The sequence below is a fragment of the Monopterus albus genome, unplaced genomic scaffold (assembly GCF_001952655.1).
Source record: "Monopterus albus unplaced genomic scaffold, M_albus_1.0 scaffold181.1, whole genome shotgun sequence".
NCBI lineage: Eukaryota > Metazoa > Chordata > Actinopteri > Synbranchiformes > Synbranchidae > Monopterus > Monopterus albus.
Genome location: NW_018128061.1, coordinates 170,325 through 184,355, shown reverse-complemented (window position 1 = coordinate 184,355; position 14,031 = coordinate 170,325). Strand labels below are relative to the sequence as shown.

General features: G+C 39.0%; 1 protein-coding gene across 2 annotated transcripts in view; it reads right to left on the bottom strand.

Moving 5' to 3' along the window:
• LOC109969759 (netrin receptor UNC5D-like) overlaps positions 1 to 3,114 on the bottom strand; it is a 193,440-nt gene extending 190,326 nt beyond the window's left edge. For both annotated transcript variants that reach the window (XM_020616888.1, XM_020616889.1), the window contains exon 1: positions 3,001 to 3,114. The gene's annotated coding sequence lies outside the window, so the exon portion shown is untranslated. The remainder of the gene's footprint in view (positions 1 to 3,000) is intronic.
• Between the last annotated feature and the right edge of the window lie 10,917 nt (positions 3,115 to 14,031).

The following is a 14,031-nucleotide window of genomic DNA, read 5'->3' as shown; positions in this document are numbered from 1 at the left end:
AAAGAGTGAAGGACAAAAACAAGGCATTTGTCTAATCCAGCCAATCACCAGCTCCAACTGCTATTAAATATACAAGTTGAGGAAAAACACATTGTCTGCAGTTTCATAACACAGATAAGTACGTCACAAAAAATGTTTAATTGGTGACTTTCACACTAAGAACAGATTTTAAAGCCTTCTGTCGGCTTTCACTTCAACATGAGGAAGGTTTAACAGGTCTTTTGAGGCTTTGCCAAGCAATTTTGTATCCTTCTTATGCAACATGTTTGTAGAAAATAAGGTGAGGGTGCTACTATATCGTATCTGGCAAGAGTTTAAACTGATGACAGTTAAGTTTTTAATAAGGTTCTCTGGGTCGCTTCTGCAAGATTGGTCTGATGCTTAAAGACAACTTTTACAGTTGTGCTCAAAGTTCACCTGCTGCTCTCTTCTCATTAAGGTTCCACTTTATTAGATGTCCGAGTCACAAACATACTGAATAATTTCAATTGTATTCAAAGAACTTTAAAGTTAAAACACCCAAGACATCTTTCATCACCTGCATTACACACAGAGCCCCAACTTTATATCCATATTCTTTGCTAATGGCTTCATGTGAGCATCTGTTGTCCCCAGTCAAACCTATTTCAAGACCCCACCTCACAAGATCCTTTCATATTAAAATGTTTTTAGCCAGTGCAAAACAACTTGGAATCCCTCTGTTGCTCATGGCAACCCACAGCACAAATATCAGGAGAAGGCACCGGCGGTGGAATGCCAGGCCATTTGTTAGTCTGCTCCCCAGCTGTGACTGATCTGTTCATTCTAGGAGACCTTTCACCCTGCTGGCAATCAAGTCCCTTCAGCGGTCAGGCTCGGCCTTCCGTGAAGGAAAGCTCAGCGGGTGGAGTAAGGTTGTTGTCAGCATCACTAGTCTGACACAAAGCCCACCTATAACGTGCACATGACCTCTGAGGTCAGAGACACACCCTGGATAAGATGAAATGCAAGGCTCAGCGAGACACCTGACTCCAGGTCAGGCCACCGTGGGCTTTTATTATTCTGCTTCACGATTGTGTCGTACTGGCTGTCCACAAAATATTGCAACTTCCTGTCAGGATTGTTTTTTTCTCTTGACTTCATATTGCATCTCAAAATAGTAAAAACACATATGGGATGGCTGGGGAGTGTTGAGAAAGCATTAAAGGGAAGGCTGGGTGTGTTGAATAAATAATTCTAGACTGTTCTCACTCCTTTGTGCAGATGTTTGGTTGTGGTGCGTGGCACAGCTCCCACTGGACGTCCTTTGAGTGCCCAACCAGGTGAGGATCTACAGCACAGCTTCCTTACAAATCTCAACGCTGTTCTGTTGGGGGCAAATTTCACTGTTGCATAAAGTTTTGGTTTTTTTTACTTTTCTTGTCACCATCCAGCCCATGTTATGTGGAATCCCATAATGCCTTGCAAAGCAACGCACTGGAGTCCCACAGAAACTGGGCAAATAACTCTGGGACATCGAGCTTTTGCATTTTCTGCTACTTCATACTTTAACTTAAATACATCTTAGACAAATATACTTTTTACTCCAAAACTTTGTTTTCAGATTCAGATGACTAAAATAACACAGTGTAATCATTAGACTACTGATCCCTGGTTGGAAATTGACAAGCTGCTTATCAGTATGTACAGTAGCTTAAGTTTTAACATTAGCTCCACCATTAAAATGATCAATTATAATATAGAATGCATTAATATCAATGTTCCATTCTGTAGACAAGAGTACGTTTGGTACATTAGATACATTTTGTTCCTAGTATGTTTGTACTTAGACATTTTGAATGCAGCACTTTTACTTGTAACAGTACTTTTACCCTGTAGAACTGTTATTTTTACTTAAGTAATCAATCTGAGTACTTCTTCCATCATTGTTTGTGTGGGACTCTTCACTCCAAACAGAGGCTAAGTAATATCTTTACGTCAGATGACATCTTGTATAGTGCTTTGCCTGAAAATCACTTTTAGAACAAAGTCTACATTTGTTCATGCATAGTGTATATAACATAAAACTAAGTATTTTGCAGTTTGAAGCTCTGTGGTCACTTCCTTGCTTTGTCTCCTCTTTGGTACTTTTCTCTTTATTGAGATTTAATAAAGTCTGTAAAGGGAAATTTGATTTTCCAAATACTTCAATTTTTATCCATACATTAGCAAAGCTAATGTCATCACTGAAGTACCTGTCATTCAAAGAGTGTTTCCACAGGCATCAGCATAAAAGAGAGTCATTATTGTTGATGGTTTGACAGACCCCAAATATCAGCAAAAGGTAAACTGGCAGTTATCTGAACTGCACTATTTACCACACTGGTGTGTTTGGCAGATGAATGACAGCTCGAGGCAGCAGGGAAAGCAGAACAGCAAGCAGTGGACAGAAGAATCTAAAGTTTAAAAGAGCCTCCCGCAGAAAGAGAGGGCATTTACCCCTAAACTCGAAAAATGGCGTGGCCCATAATTGAAAGGAAAGCGAGTGAGTCAGTCCTCCTGTCAGAAGCGGCAACACTACAAAGGGTTCTGCGGTTCACTTATGCTCACTTCAGTGCCTTTATAATGAGGCTGTCCCCCTCTAATACACATTTCAGCTGAGAAAATAAGCTCTTATAATTAGACGGGTCCTACCCTGACACAATTAAGGTGTGAATACAAGCGGGGCACCCACATGAGTGCGCCATCAGAGCATTGCCTTTCTCCTTCAAGATTAAAAAAAGCATAAGTTCCTGAATCATTTTATCCTTCCAATTTAATTTGTGTCACAAAGACCTTCCATCTTAACAGGACTTCACTAAGACCACAATTACTGAAGACACATTACGCCCAGAACTCCTGTTTCACTGGGAAAAGAGGAAGAGTGGGGCATCTGCTGTATTCTTTAGTGACAAAGCAATGTTCATGTGCTTGTTTCCTCACAGTGAAACATCTAATCTGACTGTCCAGATGTTTATAAAAAGGTCTAAATAGTTTTCTTACCTTTAGGTCAACATTCACCGTGTTCACTTGGGGGAAGAGCCTTAGAGGAAGTTCCTGCTGTTGCTTTCCTTCCAGCATCATGGAGCTTTCCTGGGTGAAGCAGCTGTATTTGGCAGGAAATTGAATCATAATGATCACATTAAATAAGCTGTTAGTGTTTAACCTGCCACATACCTCTTTAAATTAGATACGTTAAGTTGTCTGAGTGGGATACTTTAAATAAATAAACCCCGAGGATCAAAACTTGGAACCTTTGCTTCCCTTCAGTAGCCTGTACAGTAGCATATTTAGCTTAGTTACATTACTGACACTTCAAACAAAAACAGTTGTGTGCTCTGAGCAGTCAGTGAACAAATGATCTACACATGCATCATTTTGTGCAGTTTGACCAATACCGCCTGTCCCACGTTTGGTAGCTTTCTTCTAAAACAAAGGATCATTTAACTGTATCTTCTCAGAGCATTTTTAAGATTTACTGAAGCTACTACACAGAAAAGAATTAAATAAAAATAAGTGGCTGTGCTTAGTGAGGTTTATTAAAGTGATTACATTTTAAAAAGGCAAATAGCCAGAAACAAAACAAGATGCTTACATTTAATCAGAACAACAATACTTCCTAAACCTTAAAGTACTTTTGTTGCCTAAACATGACGGGTGTAGCAATTTGTGTAGAAACACTAAGCAGACTGGCAGGTACAGTTCAGTAGCTTATTACCAAAAATCAAGACCTACAGAGAGCTCAGGTGACAAAACCAAGGAGGGATAACCAGAGGCAGAGACAAAATCCCAATCATAGTTGCAGTCACACAGTCTGAACCAGCAATAAATCCAAAGGACCATGCAGGGGACAGAATCCAGAACAAAAGATTTCCCAAAAACAACACAGAGTCAAGTGTGCAGACGCTACATAAAGCTAACAGGAAAGCAAGCACATCAAGTAGCAACAAACAAAAGAGACCAACAGGCTTATGCACTGTGCTGGCTAATCAAGGTAAGAGGATACACCTGTAGTGTGTGTGGTGGTTTGGGAAGAACTAGGGAACTAGGACTGGTATCATGACAACAGACTCTGGATGTGAACCCAGGTCATGCACTTTGCTCGCCTGCCGTCGTCCTCAGCCACGCCCTAGTGATTTCTGTACAAACCTGTGCTTCTAAACATCATTTGGCCAGCAAATACATTTGCCATCACAATGTCACTGACCCAACAGTTTGGTAATATATACAAGTAATTTCTAGGAGAGAGCGAGGAACATGAATATCTGTACCGATACACCCAGTAATGGTCGAGACATTTCCCTTCACTGACTGGCAAACAGTGACATCTGCTACATTCAGCAGTGCCCTCTATGCATCTCTGGGTTTATGGTGCCACAGGTGGCTCTCACTGATAGAAATCTGATCTAAGGGCAAAAAAGGTCAGCAGTGTCTGTTCAGAATAACACTCCCACTATTACACAACAAAGTACACACAGGTACACAGTTCATATCACCGAACCAGTGTCTTCCACAGATGTCCACCAAGGCTCAGTCCCCATTATCGCAAAAATAAGAATATTCTGCAATAAAATATTTGTAATGACATTTTTTAAATCTGGAAAAGAAAATCAATCCATCAGATTTTACAAAGGCTTAAGCCTCAGAGACTTGTATTTGACATTTGGAGTCTCACTTTGGCCTGACCTTTGCAGCAGTTCACCAAACATGTCTGCTGTCAATCCAACTACTGACCTGTAAAATTATAATGTACCTTCTGGTTGCAGAAGAGAAGCAGCAACGACATTTGATGGTGCTTTTAACACTGTCACAGCAGAACAAACGTAAGGTCCAACTATCTTTTCAGTGAAAAAAGTTCCATTACAAAGATGACTTGGTCTGTTGATTTAAAAGAATCTGAATGTGCTCTTCATTGCCCATGAGCTGGAGGCGGTCTTGTACTACACACGGCAGAAATTAAAAATGTTATCTCTGACTACAAAATAAAACCAGCAACATGAACCACAAGACTAATAAGAACCTTCTTCAGTTGTTTGTTGCCTACCTGAGATCCCAGCCCGAGATAGGGTATACATGACAAATAAAAACATGTACGAACATGGGTGGCAGGTTTTCAGTGAAGCTTAAACATTTTGAATATTATAGGCCAAATCCAACCGAACCTTAAGTTAATGTTATGTCACACAGGTGTTTCAGTCCAGGCAAAGCCATATGAAACATGAAAGCTTGAGCCACAGCTCCACCGTGTGGTGAAGTAGTGAACTTCCAACTCTACTACTGAGGAGTATTATCAGGACGCCACCAATAAATAGGGTAACAAACACACACACACACACACACACACACAAAACTCTGGTAGTGTAGAACAGTTGAAGTGCCATAAAAAACTAGATTTACTGTCTGTCTTGACAAATTCAGTGCAAATGTTGAGTAAAACGCAACTAATTTTTCAGTCATGATTAATGACAAAGGAATGCACAACGCTTAAGGCAAATATCTATTCAAACATGTATCTGTCCTCCACTGCTATTTATCTTGGGACAAAATCATATTACAATCCGGGGCGACAGGTTATTCCAGCAACTGAATGCACAGGTGGATGCGTGCATAGACGGTAAATGACAGCACTGTAATTAAAAAAAAAAAGAATGGCTCATTGTTTTCATATCCTCATTCACTGTGGCTTTCAGTCCTTGGATGAACTGCCCCCTCTGTTGTCTTAAATGCAAAAGAGTTATCATGTTGCACTGAGGTCAGTGGTAAACATATTTTCATTCCAGGCGGCTATAATAAGCTCTTGGACTGGAATGCAACCACACTAAGCACCAGGGAGCTGTGTGCTGCACACGCTGTGGTGCATGTAGTGAATGGACTGATTATCACCTGCTGGGTGGTTTCCTGTCTCTCTGTCACCCTCGGATTATTTCAATTACTTAAATATGTTACATTCGTTTTAGCTCAGAGTGGCGGTAAGTCACACTCGTTGGGCAAAGTCGCACTTCTACAAGTGTCTATACTGCACATACGTCATAACCAGAAAGTGTCCAGGACTAAACACATGCATGTAACGCAATACACATTTCTGCACCGGTCTCACACCAATGATTTACAATTGTGTGACTGGCAAATTGTATAAACATGTCAGAATATTTATGATATTTTCTAATACATTTTTCAATCCACAGGCAAGTGCAAAATAATATAATCAATATGTACAACCCAGAATATTTCCAGCTTCATTAAGAATCATCAGAACATTGTTTAACATTGATATGAATAGGGTTCATTTTGAAAGCAAATATAATGACTAATTGACGTCTGTTCAGGTCGTATTTGGTGTCAACCTTGTTTTATGTTTGCTCAGATTGGTTGTTTTTACATGTACTCACATGTCGTCATGCACATTTGTGAATGACAAAAGTTTTTATTTGTGGATTATGAATCATACAGTGTCACCAGTACTGAGACCAATTTCTCTCCATAGAAATCCCTTGTCACAAAAGAGCACCAGTGCCAACATGTAATCACAGCCATCTTTTGTCAACATCGGCCTCTCATTCTCTTTCACCACTGAAACAGGTTGTTCTGCACGGCACTGCTGAACATTGCCATCTTTTCCTTCTCTGTGTACATCTCAGCGTAACATACCAAGCACTATTCTGTTATTCAGGTTTTTTTAATCTGATGAAGTTCTTGGTATAGATGAGTGTGGCTGTGCCTTGTGCCTCTTTGCCACACCCACACATGCATGCCTGCATTTCAGAATTTCAGCTGTGTTATCACAAATGTCAACTTCATTACACAGCCAAAAAAAACTGATCAAAAGGCAAAAAAAGACGAAATAAAAACAGAATGATATGCCTTAAGAAGAAGAAGACAGACAGCTACGTCTGATAAAAGATCATCTTATCTCTTTGCACTTGTGAACCAACAAACAAAATACCATTGAGTTTAAATCTTCACTGTGGTCTGAAAATGGCAATAATCACAACTAAACACAACTGAGCATGAAGTATGTTTGAAATTTGACCTATTGGAAAAAGGTATGATGACGCTTGTTGACAGTTTTTTTGTAAACCAACAACGTTCACAGTCACTGAAGTTATGAATCTTTTCTTAACTTAAACAATGAAATGTAAAAAAAAAAAAAGTATGTTAGACTCCACACCTGCAAGTTTGATGAAAAGGTTTGGGAAATCTTAAGACAAATGGTGTTATGATTAATTCACACTCATTTCTCTCAGTATATAAATGTAGTAATTAAAATCTGCTGTTGAGACATGAGGCACCGCTGATGTTACTAATGTTGTCACAAAATAAATGTGAGATTGGTTCTTATCTTGTTGCTTAAGGAATCACAAACCAGCCTGTGACATTTTGATAAATCATTTTCTACACAACAAAAAGAGAAAGTAAAGCGAATCACACCGGAGAAAAACTCATCTCAGCTTATGGCAGAGTAACTTATGTGGCAGGTGGAGTTAAGCTAATCTCAAATCATATTTTAATGTATCAAAATGTAAATGAAGTTATACTGATTTCAGTGTGAATCTTAATAATAAATGGGCAGACAGACAGTATCAAAACAGGGAATGTTTTGTGTGTGATACTACATTTTCTCCTTGCGTTTTGTAACGATTAGCATTAGCCACAGACAGAGTGCAGCACATTTTCATGGTACTATGTTGTTTTTACGGCAGTAATTTTTCAGGTAAAATATTCATCTTAAAAGGCAAAGAATGAAACCATTATGCATCTGTTACACAGTTTTCTGACCATCCTGAAAACTTAAAACCCTTTTTCCCCTCAACATTGCAGCATCTGTAGTTGCTGCTCTCTTCCTGTAGGATAGTGACGTTTGTGATTTTAACACACCTCCATGTGAACCAGTTGTTAGTGCAGCTGTCCAGGTGCATAATGATCTAACTTCTGACAACATGCAACATGAGTGACAGTTAAATGTCTAATGTGAAATAGGATATTGGAATTTCTTTTGTTATTGTTGAAGCTTGGAGTTTCAGTGCGTGGTAGCTGAAGTAGAACAACTCCACACTTGCACTAATGTAGAATCTCCCATCACATTATATGTATCTCATTGAACAGAAAGAATAAAATAGGCAATACATGATCGGCGAGCTGATGCATGAAAGATATCGCATATTTTACACATGTTGGTTTGAGCTGATAAACAAGACATGTGCATAAGGCATAATACAAAATGTCTTAGTGGAATAAATACTGGAATAATGTGATGCTGCTTGCATAACAGGGCATTAATCCACATAAATGGTGAATATTAAATCTTATATCAAATAATATAGAGACCAATTAAACAAATTCCCTCAAAAATAAAAATGGTTTAAAATAATTTTGACAGCAAAAGTAAAGTTTAACACTTTTTAAATTAAATAACTAAAAAATGTGGCACCATTTGTTTTACAAAATGTCCTTTCAATAAAAATAATTTTGAATGTCTATTAAATAAAGTTTTAAATGCCTAAAACACCTTTGTGTGACGTAACAACTCACATGTGGTGTATTGTTGTATCATTATTATGTACAGCACAAAAGGAACCAGAAATCTGGCTAGTTATCTGGTGAGCTATCTGAAATGTTTGGTGAGTTATTTTAAATGTTTGGTGGCTGGAACAGCAGTTGAAATGTTTGCTAGTGCTAGTGACTGTTTGGTAACAGTTAGCCTGAATTAGCCTGAGTAGATGAAGGGTTGTGTTGGGTGTGTGGGTGCGGGCACAGAGGGCTCTGGTTATGGGTACACACTGTTGAGCCTTCTCTGTGTCGTGGGCCCAACTCAGCAAAACACCAGTTAGTGAAAGCGGGCCCACCTGATGACCCTGTAGACTTGTCTTCACTCCTACACCCACACATGCCTTGTGTTGGTGATAACACAGCTACAGACTCACTGGAACTGCTAATAGTCTCCTTTTGTTAGACAGTCTTGGTAGAACAGTGCCAGTGGTTGGACAACTGAGTGGACCCGGTGGCTGCAAATACAAACCACATATCTGTTCTTTGCCTGGGTGAGGACAGGGTTCAGGGCTGCTTTGTGGTAAGGGTAGGTTAGGTGTGGAATATGGTGTTACTTACCGTGGTGCTCTGAAAATGTATGAGGGCATGGCACTGACACTCCCATCTCTGGTGCCAAATGATGAGTTAACATCATTTAACTCATACACTGAGCTTCCATATGAATGCTCTTCCATTCTTTGGCACAATCCACTGTGTATTACTAACTGTGCTCTCACAAGGTTAAACTGCTGCAACAGTTTTAAACTATTATTTCCAAGCTCTAGACAGAAAATGCTGATTTCTCCTGTATGTTTAGATCTCCATATATTTCTGAAAACAACTGCAACTTTTGCTTTCAAAAACCTATTTAAGGCCACCAACCTTTCACAGTAGAACAAGTATTATCTTCTCCTTTGCCAGCAGGAGTATGTTTGGTAGACCTGCAGCTGGCAGACAGTTTGACCTGTCAGAGCTGAAAAACCACAGGTGCTATTGGTATCAGTAGCCGAGGATACCTTGTATTTAGGTGTGCCAGGCAGGTTCTGGGGAGCTTCCATTAATGAAATTAGATACGTGCATTTACAAGACAAAACAACTGCACAACTGATACAGTGAATCATGCATCTGACAACCTCAGAGAGGAAAATAAGATTGTCCTGTAATTGTTTGTTACTGTTATGCTTGTGTATACAGAATACAGTTTTTACATCATTCATTGTAATGTTTTCTTGAATAATAAAGATACTATACTGGACATTCTTCTCCAGTCAGTACACGTGAGTTGTCTCACACCAGTGCTGATCTGTAGTGGTATTAATGACTAACTGGAGAAATATGTGAGGTATTTGTAGAAACAACTGTCTGATTTTTCAAACTTTCAGACACGAATGAGAGACACAGATAAACAAATCCTATTAATTCTCACACAGCAATGTAGAATTTACACAGTGGAGGAAATATTGGTGGTTACATTATGTAACAAGCTTGTTTTTCACTAAGCAGACTTATATGAATCAGACTCTTTCAGACCAACCAGCAACAGGCCATATTGAACAATAACATACTCTATTATCACTATGGAGCAGACAAAGGTAAAGAAAAGTAGAGTGGATTCCTCTTTGAGACCCGACTCATTAGGATACAAAGACTTTCCAACTCTATAAAATGTGACGAATATGAACAGAGCCTGGCCCCAACATTTTTAATGCAATTGTACAGTATGTTTAAGTAAATGTAAAAACACCAGTCACACAAATATGTCTGCCATTTTATAATGCATAGCATACTGTGGCTTTATCAGAGGTAAAATCACTGGTGAATCTCAGCTACTCAACTTTATAGTTGTGAGCTATAAAACAAAGGGGAAAAGAGGCTGAAAAGCTCTGCAGAGTTGCAAAGTTGTGCACTGGCTGGTTATGAATTCTTTGTGATTTGTCACTATGAGTGACCCCTGGCACCTTACAGATACCTTATTTCAGGTACATTAACTTTTAAAATACAATTCACTTCAAGAAAATGAGACTATGTAACCTTAATTTAACAATATCATGAGACTTTATAACCTTAATTGAACAGTAATCTGTGGCCACCAGTGGCAATTACAGAATAATTGCAAATTGGATTTCCATTCATTGCCCAAGATTCCCTTGAGTCAGTTGCTTTAAAGACATCATGCAGTAGGTGACATTAACGAGCTAAAACAGTGAACAGATGCTGATGTAAAGTCAGCAAACCTACTCAATGATATTTAAGTTTGCTAACACGAGTGCAGCATCAAAACCCCTGAGTTTACTGAGCTGAGAAAAGGTGCATTTTATTGCTTATGAAACTTTCTTTTGTCTTGCTTTAAATTAATCATATTAAATGTACTTATTTGCTGTACTTATGTCATTCTTACTTAATTTAAACTGTTGTTGTTCATTAGATAATTTCTGACCACCTGCAATGATCTTTTAACATGTACATATGGCTGATGTGGAGCAAATATTCAATTCAATTCAGTTTTATTTGTATAGCGCCAAATCACAACAACAGTTGTCTCAGGGCACATTACATAATAAGGTCTAGAACTTACACTATTTTAAGGAAAACCCAACAAATCCCCCCTGAGCAGCACTTGGCAACAGTGGGGAGGAAAAAGCCCCTTTAACACAAGAAACCTCCGACAGACCCCGGCTCTTGGTGGGCGGCCTTCTGCCTCGACCGGTTGGGGTGAGTGGACAGAGGAGAGACAAAAGAAAAGCATCAGGGCACGACAAACAAAACAACAAACAAACAAGCACTGGGCACATTGATGTGGAAGGTGACTGCTCATCAGAAGCTTCAGAGATATCTGCAGAAAGGTACAGGGAGAGAGAGAGGACACTATGAGAGAGAGGAGACACAAAGTTAGTGTGGTGGCACATAAAAATAAACAAGGGGAGTGGAGGGAGAGGAGCTGAGAGCATCATGGGAGGACCCCCAGCCTAGACCTATACTGTAGCTAAAGGACGGTACACCAAACCAAATCTATCCTGGAATGCATGTCCAGTAATTGCACAGACTCCAGTACATGGGCACAAATGAAGGCCATCCTGTTGACTAAACTATTATTCCCTACTTGTGTAGCATCTTTGGAACCTAACATGTTTACACTGAAAGGTTAGTAACAATTGCCATTGTCTCTTGAACTGGGTGGGTATGGAAACTTCTGAGAAAGTTTTCTAGCCTACAAATACTTTAATCAAACCACAAATACTCAAACTTCTTTGTCAGTGACACATTTGGCTCACTGAGATTTTGGCACTACCTATGTTTGTGTGCTAGGTGTGGTTCTATACCAGCTGCCATTCTGTCCTAACCAAAACAATGAGCTGAAAACATTTAAACATAATCAGCATAGGATATTTTTTTAACAATTTATTGGTGATGCTAGAATACAAAAAGCTAGGCCCCATCACATGCAATTTAAAAGTCCATTTTAAACATCACATGCTTACTAAGAAATACTAATGATGTGTGAGGGGTGAAGTGTGTGCACCACATGCTGACAAAGTCAGCCACGTTTTTTAAAGTTACAATAATACTTGTGACACTGGACTGGTTAATAGAACCTACGAGCAACTTCAAGAAACTCTGAAAGCTGACAAATTATAGGCACATTAAGATAAACTTCACACTCCCCTGCACAATGGTTAGTTGTCTTCTTCATACCAGCTCTGAATTAAGCTTATCTGCTGTTGTGGAATTTGTGTGACGAGCATGTTTTCCAGGATGAGGCCGAGGCCCTTCTTGTAACAGTTGATAATGATAACATTGCTGCCATGACTGAGCCTCAACAGTTGTAAATCAAATGTCTGGTTTTTTTTAGTGGGGCTATAGGTGAGCCTATTGTAGTATCCTGATGAGGCGGTATACTGTAGCCCCAGCACCACCTATAGAGCCAACATAAACTGCAGAATAATGTGTAGGGTTGACAGAAAGACAAACTGCCCTGTCACGTTATGGAAATTTAAGTAAACATAATGCAGCTTTAAGTATATAAGGAAGTCACTGTACATTGTGTTTTAAATGACATAATAGTCAATCCCCCTCTTCATGGGCACCAAAGTGATCTGTTCTCAAGTCAGTTTCTGCCACAGGTGAGTCCATAATGAAGTCACTCCATTTGTTGCTGTTTCAGAATGTGCATTGTTTGTGAGTCACTGAAATCGGTTGATACACAACAGAGAGTGCCCTTCATCATCGTAGGATGCTTTAATACACAGAATTCCAGTCGTCTGTAGCTACAGAAGTCAAGCATAACTTTTACTCATCCATCATCGTTCTAATATCTGTCAGGTTTCTGCATTTCCTCTCGTGTAAGTTTAACACAATGAACACAGTCATGAAATCACGCTCTGTGTTTTGATAAGCATGGTGCCGCGCCCAAAAAACTGCCATGCAATGAACTTTCTAAAACACACAGAGACTGGAAGAGGACTGGTCCGGTTTCATTGCAGACAGCAGTAGTCATGTAATGTAAGCACACAAAGAATTCATTCTGAGAGGTGAAAGCATCGTTGTGTTGCAACAATGGCTATAGGTGTTGTTATATGAAATTCATTGTCTCTATTGATTCTAAAGCACCATCCTAATAACCAGAATATTTATCTGTATAATTGTGATTTTACTAATAAAACAGAAGACTGAAGGTGCAACACAAATCTCCTGATCTTAAAGGAAAAAGGAAACAATAACTAAAAACCAACGGGCATTTTATTTATTTATTTATTTTGCAGTTGGGCAGGTTTGAGGTTTTGATTGGGCTGTTTGGGTAAATCTGGTACTGAATACAACATAATATGTCAAATCATTATGGAAAAACCTTCAGAAATCTGTTGAGTTGTTGGTACATATTGTTTTGAAAGATGTATTTAATAAAGCAGCAAACCCAAAAAGAAGCTCATTGTTATCACCCTTAGGCCCTGTGTCCCAGCCGCTTGGTACCAAAATCTCACATTTGTTATCTCCACTCGCTCTGTATCACCAATATCAATATGTCCATGTGCCGGTGCTATAAAATGGAATTCATGTATATGTATGTTAATACTATCATGCCTTACATGCTATTAAATACGTTTCAGACACTAGGCTAAACACTTCTGTGTCTGCAGGGTCACAATAGAGAGTGTGAAGTTGATGTCACGCTGTGTTGAATTTTGGATAAATGCGCCATATTTGGAGCATCACACTCATGATCTATCATACAGTGGGTACGGAAAGTATTCAGACCCCCTTAAATTTTTCACTCTTTGTTATATTGCAGCCATATGCTAAAATCATTTAAGTTCATTTTTTTCCTCATTAATGTACACACAGCACCCCATATTGACAGAAAAACACAGAATTTTTGACATTTTTGCAGATTTATTAAAAAAGAAAAACTGAAATATCACATGGTCATAAGTATTCAGACCCTTCGCTGTGACACTCATATATTTAACTTAGGTGCTGTCCATTTCTGCTGATCATCCCTGAGATGGTTCT